The 17,141-nt window shown below is 31.8% G+C and overlaps 1 protein-coding gene across 1 annotated transcript in view; it reads right to left on the reverse strand.

Moving 5' to 3' along the window:
* The window catches only part of LOC124540995 (diacylglycerol kinase eta), a 198,504-nt gene that overhangs the window by 134,315 nt on the left and 47,048 nt on the right, over window positions 1-17,141 (reverse strand). The window lies entirely within an intron of this gene.

The following is a 17,141-nucleotide window of genomic DNA, read 5'->3' on the forward strand; positions in this document are numbered from 1 at the left end:
ATAATGATGTTCACCTTAGCCTGGGAATCCCATTGGAACTGATATGTATATATATCATATTATATATTATATTCTTGATTGCAATTACCTAAATTGTTACGAACTAACAAAGAACTAATTTTAGAGAGCGGAAAAAGTTAAGCAAAGGTTGTTATTAAAAGATTGTCGGTGTAAGTTCACCTCAATTAAAAGTTATTATGTGTAAGTTTAGGCTTACTCAAAATGTATGAAGTCAAAGCACAGAATTGTTGAATAGATTCAATAGAATATGACGATGAATAAGTTCTGGAGATCTTCATGAGTTTCTTCATAAAAAAATTAAGACGGGAACTTCATTAAGAAATCTTTATTGTAATGAAGTTTAAAAACATATTATGATTTGAATAAAGACGATTCTGCGTTTAAATCCTGTCTCATTGAGACATTTTTTTTTTGAAAAAGTTTTTATATGTACGGTGAACATATAAAAACTTTTTCGATCAATTCTATTTGATTGGGAATCCCAATTTCCAGCCACTGTGCCATCTGGATTATTGAGATAAATAATTATTATAATCTCACATCAACTACGATAGCATATCGCGTTGCGTCCAGGCTTAGAGGTTAATTAAAGTTAATCGCAGGCACAATGCTCTTTTATTAAACAAGGCTTTGAGGAAACTCGCGACTCAAATAGTAGGTAGTTAGGTAACTTCTTTCCTCAACTCTACTGAAAAATAGGTTCTTACCTTTCAGTAGAGTTAAGGAAAGAAAAAACTTTGAATACAGAAGAAAAATAATGTGATCCTCACGTGACACCCGGTTTGCTTATAGAAAGAATTTATGATAATAAAAACAATTTGAAGGCCAATACACAAAAACGAATATTCGCCAAGAAAATAAATATATATATATATATATATTTAATTTATAGTATTGTATACGGTATAAGCTTCATATCAACGACAATCATATTTGGACAAATAAGAACTGGCAAAAAAATTATGACTTAATATAAAACTTCAAACATCATACATCGTCAACTATATATACAATAAAATTGATGTCTAAATCTAAATATAGAAATAAAAGAATAAAATATTTACAATTTTGTATGTATATGTTATTGGATTATGTAAAAATCTATATTTAACATTAATTTAATAATATTCAATGTTAAAAATATCATTTGAATATTATTCCGTGAGGTGATCACCTGATCAATTTCTGACATTTGTGCTAAAACACAAACACTCTCACTCGCAAATTCGAATTAGAGATAGGAGCGTTTTAAAAGATGCAAGAATAACGGCGGAAGCACGGGAATTAAAATACCACCACGACATGTGAGAATTATCGCCAAAAAAAAACCTCTCTTTTGTGGTCATATTCGAGGTTTGAAAACAAGACTTCTGGATCTGGACCTTGCTAGCATAATCGCCAGACCAACGAGACAGGCAAAATAGGCATCTATTGACTTCGCAGTATCAGACACTTGATGTTTTATGGTTACTTTTAGTCTCCGTGTTCATACAATGAAAGTCAATAAATCCATCATAATGGTCTATATTGTTTTTGGTCAGCCAATTCTATTTCATACGGTTAAAAATCATACAAAGTTACCGATAACGAAATTCCCTTGAAAGTTGAAATTTCCAATAATCTATTACCGATTACCTTACTTTTACTTATTAACTATGCCCTAGGTATTGTATTATAAACAGTATAATGATTTTAGATGTTCCATTTTGTTAATAGCGTATAAAAGAACGAAGATATATCCTATAATGTACCCAAGAAATAAAATATAGTATGCAATAAAAACGTCACAGTAAATTACATCCAAGAATGCAGTTCGAATTGTACTCTTACAAGACTAGACACCCAGACATCACTATCGTAAAAGTATCCAATAAAAACCAAGTCTGCATCGAACTGGTTCTGAAGGGAAAACGAAGACTCGACAGAAAAGCCGTCGCGACGCTTGTTAGAAACACGAACCAACTTAATGGCTACAATTAGTCGCAACGAGATACTAAGCGACGAGACGCACGTGTATCTTAAAATAAAAATCATTCTTCCTTTGTCTTAGAAATTTCGCTGGCAAACATTGCAACATAATACTCAGTAACACTATCCAATCCACATATTCACTCAGTTACAATTATTATAGTAAAATATTGGTATCCTAAAACTTGTTTCCCGTTGCTTCGTGTGTTTTTTCGTGTACTTGTGTTTTATGTGCAGCACAAACAAGCTTAAGAAAGCGTGGCTTTGTAAAACTTAAATTCAGCGTCGCCCCCGAGTCAATTTAGCACGTATGCTTGCGCAAACGTGATCAAATGTTTTGCGCAGTTTATTTATTCGAATATTGGTGATTTTGTTAATTTTATATAGTGTAAATTAATAAGCGCTAGTGATCATTAGTGCAAATTAGTTTTGACAAACCAAGTGAGGCCAAATAGTTCCCTTAATTACCTCCAAACTCAATCTTCAGATCGGCGTGGTGATAAAAACTTACTTATTATGATTTCCTATTGAATTTTAAATATATTTTTTTTAAAAGTTTTTAGAAACAAATTTTCATCGAGACTTTTCTAACTTCACTAGTACAGGAGCTTACATACCGAAAAATCAAAATTTACCTATTTAAAAACTTTGAACAGATAGCGGCGGGTTCGCACTGTTAAAACATTTTTAAAGTGAAATGCTGGTGCATCCATTCGCGTCTGTCGTGACTAAAAATTTTACTATTAACATAAAGGTGAATGACCTGACATAAAGGTCAATCGTTGAATCTTTCCTTTATATCATAGTTTCACCGCTGTCTATTAAGTATCTATTAATAAAAATGAATAAGAAAACACGAGAGCAGACGCACGTGCGAACGCAAACCCACGTATAAAAGGATTAGAGAAATTCCTACAATTACAACGAAGAACTATATCTTCTTTGCGTCAAAACTCACGTGGGAAAAACACGTGTATATAATAAACATCAATAACTTATTATTAAACTAGCAACATTTAAATGGATCTTTTAAAAATAGGTTTTATATACATTTTTCAACAAAATTCTTGTCACATAATAAGGAGATTCATTTAAAATGAAACGCATTACGCGTTTCCACAACAAATTGGGGTGTAGGTTTGTTTGAGACTCGCCCGTGGCAAAGATGACTAGTACACCGGAATACCCACTAAAACGATCGGTACCCACTCCATCTATTCGGCGGGCGCCACGGGATCGTTTTCTTTGCTAACGTGACTTCAAGATTTTATGAAAATAAACATTTTCATTGCAAGTCTTAAAAAAGCTTGTATAAACAAAAATATAGCGCAACTAAGAAACGTCTTAAACGACACGCTGTAATTCGATCCTGACCTTTTGCTTTCATCGGGTTCAAAGAAGTTCTAATATATTTTTTTATTAGTCATTCCGCTTCATTTATTATAACTTGATTTGTTGGATTGTAGCTGATTTGAAAATGTAGTTATAAAATTGAACCCACACACACCCACACCCACACTTGCAAGAAAAGTTTGCCATCATTATAATCAGAAGATATCCACTGCTGGGCAAAGGATTTGTCCAGCAGTGGATATCGCGGCCGAGTCAATGTAGATAACATTGACTCGGCCGGGAATCGAACCCGGGGGACCTCAGAGTGGCGTACCCATGAAAACCAGTATCGACCCATCGACCACGGAGGTCGTCTAATAATATAAATAAGTGTTTAAAAAATAAAACGCGAATATTAAAGTAGATATATGTATAAGCAGAAAAGCCGCAGAGCACAGCTATCTACTATCATGTTAAGATGCAACGTTCTTAAGTAAAAATAGATATGGACCTTCCATTATCCTATCTATTAAGTTACCTTACCTTAGAAGCAAGTTCATTCAAATACGGTGTCAAGTTACTAAGTAATTGCTTGAATAGCCACTTGCAAGTGATACTGCACTTAGTTCTTAACAAGCCTCCCTGTAGTTCAGCTTAAAATAACCTACATGACATTAATTTTAATGTTCCCTTGTAATATTATTATTATTTTAATACACCTTAGCACAACGGATACAAGTTTACAGAAAGCCATAACAACAGGTAAATTTTGTTTTTCCCCTAGTCAAATAATTTACTTGGTGGTAGGGCTCTCACTCAAACAGATATTGGTAGAATATTAGCCAAACAACAGTACTTGGTTAATTTCGAACAACTACAATATCTACGGGTGGTGGTGCCCACTTACCATCAGGTGGTCCATACGCTCGTACGTATATATTTGCTTCAATATATATTTCAAAATATGAAATCGATCCTTCGAGAAATCAAAAACTTCACACCTTCGATTATTCATATATTTAGGCAGATTTTCGCACTACGAAAGAAGTAAAAAAACGTGTCAAATTTATTGTCTTCATGTGCATTACAACTACCCTTTACAATCGCTAAATGTCATATTACTTTAATAGTGTGCTCGAAATATCCTGTGTCCTTTTGCATGCATAATCCAGTCATTTCGTTGGAAAAAAAGACAAATAAATGAAAATGAAATTAGCAAGCTACTTTCCTACACGTTGTAGAGGACATCTAGAAAAGTTTAACTTGAGTTTTTCGACCAAGATTTTCGGGACGCTAAGGCTGACATTTGAAAAAAGGGGGGAATAATCTGTGTCTCGCCAATAACTCGGCTATACAATGAGATTCGAAAATTTTTACAAGAGCCTTTTTTTGTAGCCTTTTGTGCTCTACAATTAAGTCTTAACCACATTTATCGAGATAACGATCGAAAAAGTCAAACATTTAGAATTTATGCATACAATGACTGGACTATAAATAAAATTCAAATTAAGAAAAAAACTACCAGTGTACTACACTCAAATTATAAAGTAGAATAGAATTATAAAGTAGATAGTAGTAGATAGATTATTACATCAGTGTTAGTAATTAACTGTTTGCCACTATTTTTTTCGACGCGTAAACTTGGCAGTATATCTAGGCATAAGAATAATCAAAGCTACATACTTAATTAAGTGAAGTTATTTCGTTTTATTTTGATTTTCTACAACTTCAATTAGAATTAGTAATGAACTTAAGATAATAATTGCTTTAATTAACGCAGCTCGCAGACTGTTACGAGCTTTTTTAATCTGTTTCACGTCGTTCATAATTATCATTTTTTTATACAACTGCTTCAAGTATAACACAATACACGAATATATTAAATTATTATTTTAATAATTATTCAAATGAGCTGTGGTATGGAGCCTGTATACAAACAATGTACATGATCCTCGTTTTTTTTTGCCTGGTTGAAAAATTGAAGAAACTTTTTAATGATTATTATCAATCCCGAAATCGCACGTACATACAGGATAAACATACAACTTTTATATTGATGAACATAGTTCCTCAATTACTCTAAGTTATGTACAAAAAAAACAAAACGCTGATCATCATAAAACTGAAACGAGTGACAAAACTCATTAAGGGAATAGCTGCAATAATTATTGAATTACAATTCCAAAAAAAAAACTATAGCTAAAACAGTCGAAAGTTTACATTGTTCCTATTCCTCGACAGCCCAAAATCAGTCATTGTTATGTAGCGGTAATGATACGGGTACAATACTTTTCAATCTTCAGATTATAAAACAAAAGGTAGTTGGAGTGTACGGAAAATTAAAATAAATTAATAAAACCGTCAAAAATTCAAATTGATGGAATAGACTTTCCCTATAGTGCGCAACCACGCGTCTTCTTAAGTGACTTCAAAAAAAGGAGTGTTCTCAATTCGTCCAGTACATATATTATTTTTTTAAACGTGTTTAAATCAAATTATTTTATTACTTTTTTTTATAGTGATCATTTTGATGTCGGTGTTATTTTTAAAAAAAAAAATATTTCATACATAAAATGTTCTGTTCACTTTTTTTATTATTAATTCGTTCACAACAACAAAACTGTACTTAACAGTTTAGAAAGGAATTAAAAAACAGTTTTTCTCACACCCACACACATACACAAACACATAAACACACAACTGTTTAGTTTATTAGTACATTTAATTAGTTTGTTATAGATCTATTAACTCACAGAAGCGCCCTTCCATTTTAATTATCGGCGTGCATATTAATGGCGCGAGTGATTCTCTTGCATATAAGATGTCTTTGTGTGCGTGATATGACTCTATGTGAAGAAAAGACAGCAAAAAAAAATAAATTTGATTATAATAGTTTTTTAATTAATAAATTTAACGTACCTATAATAGGCCAAATGATACTAGATGATGATAGAACAAAGATGTTTAGTACGAAGACAAACAGACACTTAAAATATTCTTGCAACTAATACCATTTTTTTAGTAATATTAGCAAAGCCCTAATTTAATTGAGAAATTTTCCTTAGTAACATTAAAATAAAATTAAAATTAAATATACCTATTTATCTTTTCTTTTTAAGTTTATCACTGTTAGCAGTGGCGACAATAGCAAAACGGGTCAGGTTTGATCATACGACTTTTTAAATCGCAAGGCGGCTATTGCTTTTGTTTAATGTATTCGAGTTTTATTTATATAGTTTTATTTTTTGGTATATATTGTGCTTTTGACGCTTGTCACGCTGATTCACGTAGCGGTGGAAATAAAAATACTAGCGACTTTTCTCTTAGACAATATTCATCTATTAAAAATATATATTAAAATCGAATTCTGGGAAAAAATCAGAATATAAGGTTTAATATTAATTACAGCTAACAATATTAGGACCTCAAATACTCCGAATTAAAATCAACGAATTCAGCCGTACCCTTTTTATCATTTATATAATCTTTATACAGTTATAAACCTAATTTACTAATGTTTCGTATCTCTTTAAGATTCAAATTTATTAATATTTTATCTATTATTAAAATTATTAATTTAGGAATATTACCATGTTTTTTTTCATGACATTATCTACGAATGTCTTGTTCTCGAGAACATCTCGAAATATCCATAAATTATTAACTTTAATGATAAAAATAAACATGTTAATTTAAAATCTTATATTTTATCTATTTCTCTTATTTTCATTTCCATTTCTTCAAACGTTTGCACAAATAATGACTACTAGCAAAAACGGTTAACAGTATTGATAATAAATATCGTTGTATCAGATTCACCTAATAAACGTTTCTGAGTAATAGGATTTACCTTCGAAATAATCTAATTTAATAACAACGAACAATGCCTGTCCATTTCAACGTAATATATTATTAATATTACGAAATATACAGAGTACAAGCAAACATTGATGAAAATTACGAACTCTGTCGATGCAACACCGGATGCTGATACGGACTGACGAAGGTAATCCTGGCCAGTTCACTTCCTACGCGAAAATACGTCAAATCACCGTAAACAGAAAAACCCTCTTTATCAGTGTGGAATAAAGACTAAATTCCTGTAAAACTTATAAGTTAGTTAACCACACGAGACCAGTACGTCCTTACCTCTCGGAAAACTTTTGTGTTTCTTAAGTCAAGGGAATAAAGAACGAAAAGCAGTTACATTGAATGTTGGAATCGCAAATAATGTTGTTGTAATTTGTATGACCCATTTGTGTCATTTAATATTACTTTTGATTATAGGCAGCTTGACACGTCACAGGATCGCGTCTTAAATATCGAGCGAAGGCTGACTTGATTAATATTCATTTTTTATTTAAACACAAATGCCTGTAAACGAACGTGGTAAGTTGTACAACTTAGGCGTAAAAATAATGAAATAAAAAGTCACTGTCATCACGTTTCCCGAACGCGCCGAAACAAGTTTAACTGAAAATAATATTATGTTACTACTAATGACGTAATCAGACCATCAACATTCTATTTTTAAGTTATAATACATTTTTAATATTTAAATCAAGTTCGAAGTTTCACTGCCAGCAACACTAATATTGTTGACGTATGAGTATGACTATAAATTAACCTCTACGCTAGATTATCTAACTTTTTCTTGCACACAAAATAAAAGCGTAGTAAAATATAATCTATTTTTTAATAATTATTTTTTTAAATATTTTCAACAAAAAAAAAGACAAAAGTTAGACTGATCAAGTTCTAATTATAGACTAAAATAAAAAAATAAAAAGAACACAATTACTGATAACGACATCTTGTAAAATAAAATACACAATAGTTTGAAATCTTGTTCAAGGTATAAATACTTTAATAATTTGATATATATTTTTTTACCAAACCTTACATTTTCGTAGTAATCACATTTAATGATCCATATTTACCTTGTTATGTATTTATTGATTACATAATAAAATATATTATCTATTATTATTCCATGTAACCGACTTAGCGGTACCACTGTGGGTGGTGAGTCAAATCACTATTAATATTGTAAATGAGAAAGTAGCTTTGCTACGTCTTAACGTTTAAACCAATTGCCGATTACGATTTAATTTTTTAAGCGGATAGTTATAGGCTCCTTTTTCCTTTTATTACAGAGTAGCTTACCGATGCCTGTTCCTATGTATGCTTAGTTCTTTAAAATAACACAAGGGATTTTGATGTAATTTTTTAATAGATATAGTGATTCGAGAGAAAGATTTTTGTATATAATACATGGACAATATAGTGAAGAAATACTGTCAAGTTTAGAAGTTTCTCATGTGATGACGTAAATAAATAAACTCGGTAGTATATTTAGTCTCAGCATTGCTCCCGTGCGTAACCGGGGCTGGTCGCTAGTATGTTATAATGTTTTATCTAGTCAAGTCGCGGGTTCAGCTAGTATTTTAATATGACAAAGTTATAACATTGTATGAATTATGTTGCAAACATAAAACCGTGTCGTATAATGAGGTTTATTTTGGTGTTTTATTAACGTGTAGCTAACACCACGCGGGTACAATAAGGATCTATATATGTGTTGTAGATCGGATCAAATTAAAACCTTTTTACGACACAATTTATATAATTTCAATATATTTTTTGTTAGTTAAAATATACCTAAGTTTATTTATTTAAAAATAAAATAAATATGATTTTTTTAAAGTAATTTCGCATTAGACAATAAAACAATTTTTTTTCAACTAGTCTGCTTGTATCTGGCAACACAAATATTTTATTAAAAGTCGTTGTCGAAGTGATCGAAGCGCTCTCATTTGATTGAGTGGATACAAACTCCTGTAATAAAAAGGCGGGAAAACACTTTTAAAACGGATGAAACACTAACTGAGGAAAGTCTTGGAGCTAGAGACTCTCTTCGGGATGTTTTTAACAAAGTAGGAATACTCACAGTTGCGTCACAGTATATTTACAACAATATTATGCATATTCACAGTAACATTGATCACTTTGATAAAATCAGTGATAATCATTGTATACGCACTTGAAGTGAGGGTAAGCTTATAACGCCATATTTCCGACTCTGCAAAGTCAATAAATCCTTCTTGGGGCAAGGTATCCGTTTGTATAATAAAATTCCGTAGACATTTAAAATTTTTCCGTTTCGTAAATTCAAATCGTTTGTAAAAAATACCTTGGTATAAAAGGCATATTATTCGATACAAGATTTTATAGATGATAAAAAAGCTTGGAGTTAATACCTGTTGACTTCCAAGCAGGATATATTTAAATAATTGTATTTAACAAACTTGACATTGTATTTTTTAAATGTTGAAAAAGAGTAACGACTGACTTTCTTGCCGGTTCTTCTCGGTAGAGTCTACTTTCCGAATCGGTGGTAGCTTCACTTAATTGTTAAATGACGATTCAAAAGTGCTTGTAAAAACCCACTTGAATAAAGTTTATTTTGATTTTGATTTGTGGAATTTTCTTTTACATTTAAAATATCTTTCAAATTCTAAAGCTCAGTTATATAATGATTCGTTACCGTCCAGCAGAGATACAGTACTGTTAAATGGAATCGTGAGAAAAGTCTACCTCAATTAATTAAGCGGATATTTAAGATGAATCTGAAACCCAACTGTTCATACCATAGAAATCAATCGAGTCTTAGGCACTTAGCATCACCATACTAATTACAATTGCATATCAATATTGTATACATAATCTTACTAGAAGAAGTATCAACATTGAATATTAATTGAGGTAATAGATCATCTGTGTTACACTTAACCTCTTTACAACATAATATAAACATTGCTGTTTCACGAGACAATAATACTGAACAATAAATAAGATAAATAATACAACTATATTTTCTGCACATTGTAATATAAATAAAGTGCTTCTATAGGTTTCATTAAATGACCTACGTAAAATCAAGTGTTTATATCCTACCTAAGTAATTAGCACCACTGGTAGATAAAACCAAGTCTGATAGTATAACGTTAGGTCGGCGCCAATCAGGAGATCTAAGACGTCAAAAAGTAATTAAGGCATAAAAAAGTAAATTGCTACAGCTTATTAATATTCCACTGCTGTTCTAAAGCTTCCTCCTTTTTTGTTGGAGATAAGGTTGCAATATTGACGGCTCAATATATATACTGGAATATTATGCATGTTTGGAAATTATTAACGATTTTAGGAGAAAATTTTACACATTGGTTTACATTGCACCTATTCCTCGACAGCACAAAATCAGTCATTGTTATGTAGGGGTAATGATACGTGTACAATCATTTTTAATCCTCAAATTATAAAACGAATTGTAGATGGAGCGCACGGAACATTACAGTGAAGTAATAAATTCGTAAAAAAATCTAATAGACTTTCCCGGTAAAGCGAAAACACGCGACTTTTAGGTATAAAGTTAAAATAAAAGTGCAAATTATATAAACAAACAGTTTTGTAATCAGAATTTTATTCTAACATAAATTTTATTGCATCAACAATATGAAACAATAAAAATCCTGGAAAGAAATTTTTCGAAATAACACCGAGATATAAACAAAATCGGTTATCGAAATTTCCTTCAATGTCATATACAAAGAATAAAACCACGAAACACGGCCGACGTACGAACACAATACATTGACATGTTCTTGTTGCTTTCGATTTATTTATCCACAAATATCTATAAAAGGTTATGTTAGACGTCAAACGCACCGTCATCCAAGCCGTCCCAAAGGAAATAATTTTCTGTTACGATTTATTATTTCTATATCTAAACAAAAGAGCCGACATAGCCCAGTGGTTAGCGTGCATCTTAACCGATGATTGCGGGTTCCAATCCAGGCCCACCACTGAATATTTATATGTTTTATTTTATAATTCATCTCATACCCGGGGGTGAACGAATACAATGAGGAAACGTGCATGTGTCAAATTTCATAGAAATGCGGATGTGTATTCCACCAACTCGTATTGGAACAGCATGATGGAATTTGTTCCAAAAATAATCTCCTCATAGGGAGAGCAAGCCTTAGCCCCGCAGAGGGAAATTTACAAGCTTATGTCATACGACATAATCTAAATAAATAATATAGCACAAAGCCAAGGTAGATACATATACAATTTCGTTAATAATTAAACGTCAGCTCGCCTTGAACACTGGCATAAATAATTAATTTAGGTAATTAAGAACTGCAACTGTTGAAACACAAAGATTGACTAAGAAAGAAGAAGTGCAAAGAAACGACTTGATCTCACGCTTGGAATTGGTGTATATAACACGTTAATCTATGCTTCTCTAAGTGTGAAATAAGCGTTCCATTCAATCTATATTATCGTCATCATCATTATCATTCATAGTGTAATAATTTTTTTAATAGTCAGAGTATTTGGAGAGGAAGGTTTTTGTCTACACTAATATTATAAAGAGGAAAACTTTGTTTGTTTGGTTGTAATGAATAGGCTAAAAAACTACTGGACCGATTTTAAAAATTCTTTCACCATTCGAGAGCTAAATTAATCCCGCATAACATAGGCTAAATTTTATTTTGAAAAAAAAATAGGGTTCCGTAAGATATTTTGGGTTTTTCGGACAAAAAAGGAAAAAATCTACCAAAAAAGTTGATTTTTTGCGTATGATGCCTAAACTATAAAAGATAGAACTATAAAATGTTCTAACTCCGGTCCTTAGAGGGCATAATGGCCTCCGACCCTAAGAACCTCATCAGATTCGCAGTTCGCAATAGGCGGGCGAAGCCGCTGGCGACCGCTAGTATATAATACATGGAAAATATAGTAAAGAAACACTCATGTATTCAGATGCTTCTAATTTGATGTGGTAAATAAACAAATTCTGTAGAATATTTAATCATCAGTATAAGTGTTGCATCACTTCACACAGACGGCCTTTTTTCGATTTGAATGAAACAAGCCCATAGTTTGACGCAAAATATTCTACCAAACGATTAAGTAGTGCTAGGGACAGTTAATAAGTTATTAAATTCTATATCAATTATATGGTCGATATTGCACCTCTACAGCGCGTAAAGCGGTTTGTCCTGCGCCTAGTTTCTTGCTGTTTGAGTCGTATGACTTTTATGTGATTTTATAAGGATATAATGATGAACTTGATGGTAGGGCTATGTGCACTCATTAGTTATTCTACTGCCAAATAACAGGACTCAGTAGTGTTGTGTTCCGGTTTGAAGGTGAGTGAGCCAGTGTAACCGCAGGCACCAGGGACATAACATCTTAGTTCCCAAGGTTGGTGGTGGCATATTGACGATGTAAGGAATAGTAAATATTTCTTACAGCTTCATTGTTTATGGGTGATGGTGACCATTTACCATTAGGTGATGGCGAACCTATACCATAAAAAAAAAGATCATGGATGGAGGAACCAAGATGGCTTAGTAGAGGGACCGCTATAAGCCATAAGAGCGCCTTTGCACACCATTTCTTATATATTTATGTTTCTTTAATGTACCCAATAACTGTTGTGTAATATGTTGTGCAATAAAGTATTTTAAATGAAAAAAAAAAATGAAATACGCTGTACACACGAGGATGTGTTCCGTAGCCGTCAAACCGAGTAGACAACCACCAAAAACTAATTTTCAATTTTCTTTAGTCTAATTTATTGAATTCATTAAAAATATAAAATTAATTTAGAGTTATCAATCTTCGTTCTGACAATTTCTTGCTAAATAAGTTACTGTTTGTTTGACAGAGATAAAGAATAATGATGCTATGCGGTCGGTTGGTTCATTTCGCTTATTTTTATCCGACTACAGCTAAAAAAGGTAGCAATAATCTTTTTAATACATCACTAATTTATTTCATTTTCATGTTCATCAACTGATTTATTTTGTCTCAAAAACTATGATATCAAAACTTGCTCATTCAAACATATCTTACAATTTCAATAATTATTATTTCGACTACTGCATATTGATGCAGCTAATATTGATTAGTTATAATGAAATATTGAACTAATAATTGCTAGCTACATAGCTTAATACGTGCGTGCGCTTGATGATAAACGAACCTTCGCTACTTACCATTAATAAAATATATTGTAGCTCTCCGATAAATACACAGCTGAAACTGGAGAAGTTAGTAATTACATCATAAACCGACCATTTATGTATAGTTCGTATATGTTACGAATTGTTATTGTATGAACAATAACAATTCATCCACCATGTTACCAAGATATACAGAACATAAAACTTCACCTTCATCACGCCAATAGTCCTAATATTTGTTATACTGAAGCGCGTCTCCTGATTTAATTTTACACTTAAAACTTATTCTAAACCCGCTTCTTCTTCTCGTAAAAGTTTTATGCATATTAGCCATTGATTTAGTTACTTATTACAAAAACGTTCTTCATTTATATATAAAGATTATACATTAAATGCTTAATGTATTAGAAATAATCTTTTATGAATAATAAGAATTAAGTATAAATGTGTGTATGTCTAAAAATTGTCTTCATTCAAGTAGCTGAATTCGCGGCACCAGCCCATTAGAATTGATGTTATGATTTTAATACTTTAAGAACTTGCATACAACATTTATACTGAATATTGCCTCTAAAAATACACAAAATAAATAAATAACTAAATAATAATAAACCTTGGACAACATAAAATACATTACTCTGATCAAAAGTAAGTAGCTAAAGCACTTGTGTTGTGGAAAATCAGAAGTAAAGACACCACACACAACCTAAAATATAAAGCACGGGGCTTAAGCTGGCTCTGTAACAAATGTCATCGAAATCAATACAGTCGTTTAACTATGAACCTATAACAGACAAAAAGATAGATTTCCTTTCGTAATCCAAATTTCAACATTTCAACCGGCAAACTGCTATGAACAATAGCGTCACTTCTCGTAAGCCGGAAAGTTATATTTCTGGCGCCTGTTATTGCACCAGATCCGTGACCCATGAAATCGAAATACAATAATACAAATGATTGTCTCCCTGCAAACAGTCGAAAGATTCCAATTTCAAGCGAAATGAGAGATGTACAAACTCAAACGCTGAAAGTGGCAGGTTTGGTTCGGCTTTTAAGATAATTTTTTATTTCAGTGCTTTTCAACCTATGAGTCGTGACCTCCAGGGTTATTGCGTATCCTTGATCAATGATACAAGTACGAAAATAAATATAAAGGCATCTTTAATAATGTTCATAATTTCAGTCACATCTTTAATAACGTCATTTCCATCAGATGCCAAACCTTGGCTGGTGATCTCATCAATTATATGTTAAATTAATTATGTAAATGTCAAACGAGATAAACCGTTGAATTGTAATGTCATTGAATTTCATGGATTTAATATCATTATTATAATATACGAACTGGCTGTGCCTGCGACCTTATACACGTTTGAATGTAACAAAAAATATATATTATTGTAGCTTAAGTCACTCCCTATTATATCAGGCATTTGACAGTGAAAGTCCCATCAAAATCTGTCTAGCCGTTCCAGAGATAAGCCGGAACAAAAAGACAGACATACAGACAGACAGATTAAAAATAAAAAATGTTAATGGTATATGTACCGTGTAAACATACATATTCATTGAGTAAAAAAGACCATTTTATTATACATATGTATAAATTATGCAAGATATATCAACTCAAATATCAGTATTTTGATAACGATCTATAATTGTGGATAGGTTTTGATCATATAGATAAAAGCAAAAAAAAACGTACTTATTGTTGAAAATCGCTAACATAGCTTCATTATGACCTCGGGGTTTATTATGTTTTAACTTGTGGAGGACTATTAAAGAAGGTTGAAAAACACTGTCTTAGTCGATGAAAGACGCTGTCGCGTGTCACTTACAAACAAAAACTATTCTCGTTGGCTCCAAGACGGGACAGAAAACCTGACGTCTCTTACCGACATTATAAAAAATATAGCAAGTGTGTTAGAATTTTTTTATTTATACATGGTCGGCCCAATGGATTCTAAAGTTAAGGAATTGATTACGTCGCACATAAGTTAAATTTTAATATTAAGTCACTTCGCACGGTGGATAACACCATCTTAGCATCCTACTATTTCAACCAATAAACTGGATAATTCTAAGGCATAATTAAAAAAAATATATCCGACACATTAAGATTTAAAAATATGGAAATTAAAATTCATTCAAACATAATTACAGATTAAATGTGATTGAAAGGTAGAGAGAGATACATATAGAGATAAAAACTAGCAGTTACCGACCCACTTCGATGGGCATTCAATGAAAAAAATAGGAACGATAAACGAAATTCCAAAAATTCATTGCCTTTAACCTAACTATTTACGGAGCACGGGGAATGCTAGCTTCGTATATCATAGTCTTATACCGATACATAATGGATGAATTTTTCAATTAATTGACGCACATTAGGAAAAAAATGATAAAAGAAAAATTCACTATATTAATGTAATATCCTTTATAAGTTTTACATACTCGCCAGCCTTATTCTCCGTTTCGTTCCATTATTCAATTTCTATCCAATTTGTATCCCATCCCACTCAGCAGCAAGGCACACTAACAAGTCGCATTCTATTCGAACTGGCAAATCTATTTCCATATTAAATATAATGTTGAAAGGGTCATTGGATGTCATCATCTCCATTTGTACATATAGATAGATAAAATACGTATCTATTTACAGTAAAAAGTACAAGCTGTTAAATGTTTCACTGCTAATTTAATAACATCTCCATTTGAGAAGAATACTTGTTCCCATTTAGATAATTCCACCAGAAATTACATGAGGCAGATTTTTCCAATCCGACAGATATAGGATCCTTTTTGACATTTTACTTAGAAAAACTGAAGTAATATTAGAAACACAAATTAAGTACACCAATTTTTCACGGTTTTGAAATCAGAATCATCGGTAAAGATTCCCGGCGACTAACCATTGAGCCATCATAGACAATAAAAGTAATATGAATATTTAACTCACACATATATATTAACTAAGAGCATCCAACCAACAAACAGTGATTATGAAACTCATAATGAACTCGTCTTTTGTTCTATTAATTATTTAAGGACGAGAGGCTCTGTATTTAAAATTCTATATAACCCTCATTTGTCGCAGTGAATACCTACTTCAGTGTTAAGTATTTAATGCACGGGCTCTAAGAAAGGTTTAATGTTGTATACGATCTTAAGCTTTCAAAGTGTTTTATAAATAATAATGACAATGTATTCAATAGAGTTGTTATTCAAAAACTCGCTTTTCACTCGTGGAAAGTGAAAACTTTCGTACGGTGATTATTTTTTCTGGATAGGTACACATTAATTCTTTCCCTGACTCCGTAAGAGTCTCCCTTGAAGTTGAAAATGATTTCTAAGTGAGCAACCACGTTTCGAAAGGACTAACTATGCTAAATTGCAAGTCAATTGGAAATATCGTTTCGGTGATAACATGATGAGTCATTGACATTTCGCTTAGTTGTAATAAATCAACATGTACATCATAGTAATTGTCACATATAAATTTCGGAAATATCACGATCGTGTTCTGTTTGAGGTAAATGTATGTTCCTAAAGAATAGCTCTAAAGGCATTTAAAAACTTTTATTTCAATGGACCTTATCTTTCAAATAATAGTCCCTGGAATAAAATATAAACACACACATACACTCATATATACGAACTTCATAGACATTGAGATCTATTTTATCAAAAAAAAAAATTATCCTTGAAATAATAAACTTTCAGAATACATTTATCTGAATACTCAGGCGTGTTAACATGTGGCTATCAGCATTTGTATTT

Source organism: Vanessa cardui, chromosome 2, assembly GCF_905220365.1.
Source record: "Vanessa cardui chromosome 2, ilVanCard2.1, whole genome shotgun sequence".
NCBI lineage: Eukaryota > Metazoa > Arthropoda > Insecta > Lepidoptera > Nymphalidae > Vanessa > Vanessa cardui.